This window comes from Myodes glareolus, chromosome 7, assembly GCF_982192425.1.
Source record: "Myodes glareolus chromosome 7, mMyoGla1.1, whole genome shotgun sequence".
NCBI lineage: Eukaryota > Metazoa > Chordata > Mammalia > Rodentia > Cricetidae > Myodes > Myodes glareolus.
In genome coordinates this window covers 101,612,351-101,618,350 of record NC_142032.1, presented here as the reverse complement: position 1 = coordinate 101,618,350, position 6,000 = coordinate 101,612,351, and the positions used below count along the sequence as shown (strand labels likewise).

The window sequence follows — 6,000 nt, the reverse complement described above, 5'->3', positions numbered from 1 at the left end:
AAACTTAAATTAAAAATAAAATAAAAGTTAAAAAATAAAAATAAAAGAAGGAAGCTGAGAATAATGAGAATCTGAATAAGTGTTCTGGTAGTTAAAAAAATTGCATTAGAAAAGATTATTTTGAATCTGTTTGATTGATTTATACCTAGATCTTATTCTTACATTTAATGCTTGATAATTGTTTCTCTTCTTGAAATAAGTTTTTATGTGAGTAATGATTGCAAAACACGAGGTCTTTGGCAATATACGCGTCTGAGAATAGCTCTCTGAATCTGCTCTGTTTCCACACTGTAGATGATAGCGTTCATCACAGGGAGGATGACCAAATACACATTTGTAGAAGGCCGCAGCCACATTCTCCATTATCAAGATGGCGCTGACATCCGGCTTCACCACCAGGTGAACGCACATGTGCTCAGTAATTTCCCACTGAGTCCCCGCCTACTCCCGAGGCATCACCTGGGACTGGGAACAATGGACCTATCCAAGAGTGACACGTCCAAAGCAGGGTCTGTTTCCTATATAAGGGATGGGTTCCATCTTATCTGGGTCTCCGCCATGTTGGCTGATGCCCGCTCTCCCAAGGGGCATTAAAGCTTTACTGCAGAAGGATCCTATGTGTACCGCGTGGTTCTTGCAGGCGAGACGGTAGCGCGGGACATCTGGTGCCGAAACCCGGGAAGAAGAGGAAGAAGAAGAAAAAGAAGAACTTTACACCGCCGGAGACCCCTTGGACACAAGGAGGATTCAGAACTGCAGGAATGCGTGCTCAGAGAGGTACGTTCTAAAGTCCAGAGAGCATATCAGAAACTGAGCAGCAGTGGGAGGTTGTGCGCGCACCCAGATAAGTTAAAAAGGACCCCCCGGTAAAGAATGGGGGAGACAGAAAAGAAAATAAGTTAAAAAGGACCCTCCGGTAAAGAATGGGGGAGACAGAAAAGAAAATAAGTTAAAAAGGACCTCCCGGTGATTTTGGGAGAGTGGAGATGGGGGAGAAGGCTGATTTACAGGGTCGAAGGCTTTGTGTTGTGTTGTTCGTGTTGTCTTTTGTGTACTGGATAGGAGAAAGATATTTAAACTTAGAAACTGCTAAGGATATGATGTTTTGGGAAAGAGGTTCTGTTTTCGTCTCCACAGAAAAGGAGAGCCTAAGGGTGTACTTGGGATTTGCGTGGTTTGAATCACCGAGACCTCCTGAAATGTTGTAATGTATACCCCTAAAATGCAGCGGCCCAATAACAGCAGGAAGCAGCCAAAGAGACTAAACGACGCCCAAATTCCCTAAAAGTTTAAATGAGGTCCTTTCAAGCCTGCTTCTCTGAGTTCAGCTTTGCTCCATGCACCGGTTTGGGCTCGGAATGGGTGCAGCTGGGGCTGGAGGGCAGCTGGAGCGGAGCTTTGCTCTGTGGCTATGGTGGGAGGCATATTGCGCAGGCTCAGTTGGTGCCTGGCCTGGAGGGTATCACAGCTGTACCGAGAATGAGAGCGGTGCCACAGGCAGCCGGGCCAGAAGGCTTACAATGTACCTAAAACTGTGAGGGTCTCTGAGGGTAAAATGGCTCTGATTCCATTTGGCTATGCTAAATGATGCTGACTTCAGGCAGGGCTGGTCATATTTATCATAATAAAAGCGCAATTAAGGTTTAGACACAGTAAACAGGCAATACCGTATTACATCTACATAGTGCGACTTAAGTTTTTAAGAACTGCTTAACATTTTAAAGAACTCAAGTCCTCCTGAAAGATTGCTGTGTATACGCTTGGCTTGTCTGGTGTTTCAGGATCCGCAGGGAGGTGGATGCGAAGGGCCCTTGGATTTGGGGGTGATTGGGTCGTTGGCTGGATCTGTGAGAGTTTACAGCCGCTTTTGCTGTGGCACAGATGTTGAGAGTTGGCTAGTAGGGAAGCGGCCCTGTTCGCCGCCTCTCCCATTGGCCCCTTGAGCCGCAGGCTCTGGCGCGGACCTTGAGTTATTGCCGGCCTGTGCAGCCTTGGTCTGGGTGTCGGCTCCCGCCACACTCCGCCACCAACACAGCCTCAGACCTCAGAGAACGAGGCTAGCCCCGCGGGGAAGGCAGGGGCACCTGGGGGTGGAGCCGCCACTTCCTGGCCTGGGACAGGCGGAGCCACACAGCGGGACACGGGGATCCGCACAGCGAGCAGGCCCAGGGCCGCGCACAGCCCTTGGATGGCGGGCGGGCTCTGGAACCCAAGGCCACCGTACCGGCAAGGAATACGGGAGCCAATAAATCTTAAATCTAATATCAACAAACAGGGCCTGGGTTTTTTCCTAGGCGCCACTGGGGCAACACGGCCCATACCGTAAAAAACAGAGATCCCCATATGGGTTCCCCATTGGCCACGTCATCTTAGGACTCCAGGCTGAAAACAGGAAAACGGTTTTCTCATATTTTTAAAACAATAATCTCATCTGTGCCAGATTTAAAATGGTTTAATTCTAAGGCCTACTATAATGACACAGACAAACAAGATTGCTCTTTAAAACAGAGACCTATAGGTCTCTAAGTTCAAGACCAGCCTACTTCCAGTACTGACTGTGCTAAATTTTTACACTGAGTTTTTTAATACTCTTAAATGTTATTTTGGGAGAAGAGTTTATGTTTTTTTTTCTAGAAATGCTACTATTCATGCTGTGGATTCATCTGTCCAGAGGCCTGAGGACAAAGCCTCTGCTATGGAGCTGTCTGGCCTGATTGCTGCGGAGCTGGCGGGTTCCTGAGGGATGGTCCAGCTCCTGCCCTTGGTCTGTCAGTTATTGCTGTGTTGTTGTTGTACATTGCAATGTTGTTGTTGCTGTGCCATTGCTATGCTGCTAGATTTCCCCTTGTTTTGTCAGTTATTGCTTGCTATCAGTTTCCCTTATCCTGTCAGTTATTTCTGCTAAACACTATGGGTATCTTCAAGATAGGTTACAAAATGCCATGGTTATTTAAATTAAAAATTGGATAAATATCTATTTAAACAAAAAGGGGGGGAATAATAAAGGAACTGCCCCCGATGCCAAGAATGGCCATCGCCATGGCTCTGTTCACCATAAATTTTTTAAATCTGGATGATAATGGCCAAAATGCTACAACACGACATTGTTCGGATCCGCAGCGGCCCAAAGAGTTGGTTAAGTGGAAAGATGTGCTTTCTAATGAATGGAAAGGCCCGGATCCCATCTTATTGAGATCCAGGGGAGCTGTTTGTGTCTTCCCACAGGATCAAGAAAGCCCATTCTGGCTGCCAGAGCGATTGACTCGAACAGTGAAGAGTGATCCACAACACACGGATTCGCCTGAGGACCTGGCTGCTGTTCCTCCTGCCATTTTGCGGATGGATGACAGAGCACCGATGGAGGACACTCTCAGCCTTCCTGAAGCTGTTACCAGTCAACCATAGGATGGCGGTGTCTCCCCGATTTTCCACAACCAATAAGACTCTGGGCCCCCTCCCTACCGTCCTAGAGATGATTTATAAGCTTGGCCATAGGATTACAGTCCTGGGTCGTGTCTTTCTTCCCCTACTTCAAAGAATGGGTGGGGGTGGAAATGTTTTGGAACAGTCCTATGCTATGGAATAGTGTTTCTTCTCTGGATGGTCTGCTGACTCAAATCCCAAAGTCTGAGGGACAAAGTGGTTTTTGCACAGCGCTGGCTGCCCTAGAACAGGGGGCCTCTACTGATGTGTGGTTATCTATGTTAAAGCAGTAAGGTTTAAGCCAACCAGCTCCTGCACCCCTAGGACAATGGTCCATTGCACAGGGTGGAGTGCTTGGCTTAGCTAGCCCTGAAGGTTGTTGAGCTGAAGAGCATCGCACAGAGAATGGCCCTCTCTGAGAGATAAGTCGCTTTGCTTAAGGGTTTCCTGCCGTATATTCCCTTTCCCAGAAAATTGGCAGAGGGCAGGCTGGATAGGTTCCAGGTGTCATGAGCCTAGGGACAGATTCCGTGCAAGCTCATTTTAATGTTTTCATTTTGGGAAGTGCGACCTCTATCTTTACCTTCCTAGGGAGTTGCCTTTCTGCAAAGAAGTAAAATTAGGGGGAGATGTAGAAGGCCGCAGCCACATTCTCCATTATCAAGATGGCGCTGACATCCGGCTTCACCACCAGGTGAACGCACATGTGCTCGGTAATTTCCCACTGAGTCCCCGCCTACTCCCGAGGCATCACCTGGGACTGGGAACAATGGACCTATCCAAGAGTGACACGTCCAAAGCAGGGTCTGTTTCCTATATAAGGGATGGGTTCCATCTTATCTGGGTCTCCGCCATGTTGGCTGATGCCCGCTCTCCCAAGGGGCATTAAAGCTTTACTGCAGAAGGATCCTATGTGTACCGCGTGGTTCTTGCAGGCGAGACGGTAGCGCGGGACACACATTCACAATGAGAGTGGGTACAAAGGGTGGGGCTTGAGGACAAAGGGGAGGCTAAACAAGGGGGTGGAGAAGATGGCCACAGCAGTGATATGAGAAGTACGGCTGGTGAAAGCCTTCTTCCTTTTCTCGGGGATTGCCATGCTGAGAACTGAGCGAATGATCAGGACACGGGAGAGCAGGATAAAGATGGAGTACACTCTAGCAGTAGAAATAATCGCAGTTAGTCCAAATGCACTGTAGATCTTAGTGTAGCTTCATCACATCAGTGTGGAAACAGTAAGAATGGTGGAGCACGTGCTTATGGCAGAATGACAGACGCTTAAGGAGCAAGACTAGCGGGGTCAAAATGACAGTCGCCCTTGTAACAACTGCCAGGCCGACCTGTGCAATCCTTGCATGAGTTAGAATGGCTGCATCTCTCAGGGGGTTTAATATGGCCACAAAACGACCAAAGGCCGTAGTCAGCAGCACTGAGGACTCCATGACAGTGAAGAGTTGGATGAAGAACATCTGTGGCAAGCAGTCAGTGACGTTGATCTCCCTGGCATTGAACCAGAATTTTCCCAGCACTGTCACCATTGCGGAGAAGCATAAGCCAATGTCAGTGGTGGACAACATGGAGAGGAAATAGTACATGGACTCTTGGAGAGTCGGCTCAGTAAGGACGCAAACACGATCAAAGAATTTCCAGATAGTGCAGTGCAATACAGGCAGCAGAAAGGGTGGAGATCGAGGAATGAGCCCATATAGAGCGCGGTGCCAGTCAGGAGAAGGGTGGAGATCCAGGAATGAGCCCATCTAGACCAGGATGCCACTCAGGAGAAGGGGATGGAGATCCAGGAATGAGCCCATCTAGACCCGGGTACCAGTCAGGCGAAGAGGGTAGAGATCCAGGAATGAGCCCATCTAGACCCTGGTACCAGTGAGGCGAAGAGGGTAGAGATCCAGGAATGAGCCCATCTAGACCGGGGTGCCAGTCAGGAGAAAAGTAGGAGAGGTGGAGTTATGAAAGATTGGCATGATGGTCTGTCCAGTCAGAATCTTGACTTCCTAAATCTAGAATTTCAAAATTATTTTAAAGTCTGATATGCATTCAATAAAGTGCACAGAACTTTAGAGAGTGTCTCAGTTAAGTTTCGCATACTAGGTACCTACTTTTGACTTCAGTTAGGAGAACAATACCAGAAGGCTTCTTAATGCTCCACACTAACCGTTCTATTGTTCACTTTAGCAGTTATCTTTTTCTGACAACAGCCATAATTCCTACTTTTAAACTTGGTATTAGTAGAACCGTGCAAACAATGATATTTTGTTGGGGTTTTTCCATTAAAAATTGCATGTAGATCTATCAGAAAGCTCAGATACAAGTTTGAATTAATTTAAATTTATTCAGCTAAACTTATTTCACATTATTATTTAGTGTTTTGTATAGTTATCAATCATTCACTTTTAATTAAAGCTTTTATTATTTAGGGGCTAGAGAGATGGCACAGCTAAGTGTGTGCTGCTTTGCTCCTAGCTTCCTACGGACCAAGCTCCAAGGTATCTGACACCTTGGACGGACACTGGCACCTTCGTACACATGGCTCACATTCACACATACAGCTAAGTTTAAAAA

General features: G+C 47.3%; 1 long non-coding RNA gene and 1 pseudogene across 1 annotated transcript; one reads left to right on the top strand and one right to left on the bottom strand.

Annotated features, from left to right (window-relative positions):
* Positions 1 to 203: 203 nt before the first annotated feature.
* Positions 204 to 5,402, bottom strand: LOC125397267 (olfactory receptor OR51C1-like; annotated as a pseudogene).
* On the top strand, positions 347 to 4,330 carry LOC148121567 (uncharacterized). Its single transcript, XR_015738459.1, has 2 exons — positions 347 to 777; positions 2,635 to 4,330. It is a non-coding gene; the product is annotated as an uncharacterized LOC148121567 (long non-coding RNA).
* Positions 5,403 to 6,000: the final 598 nt, after the last annotated feature.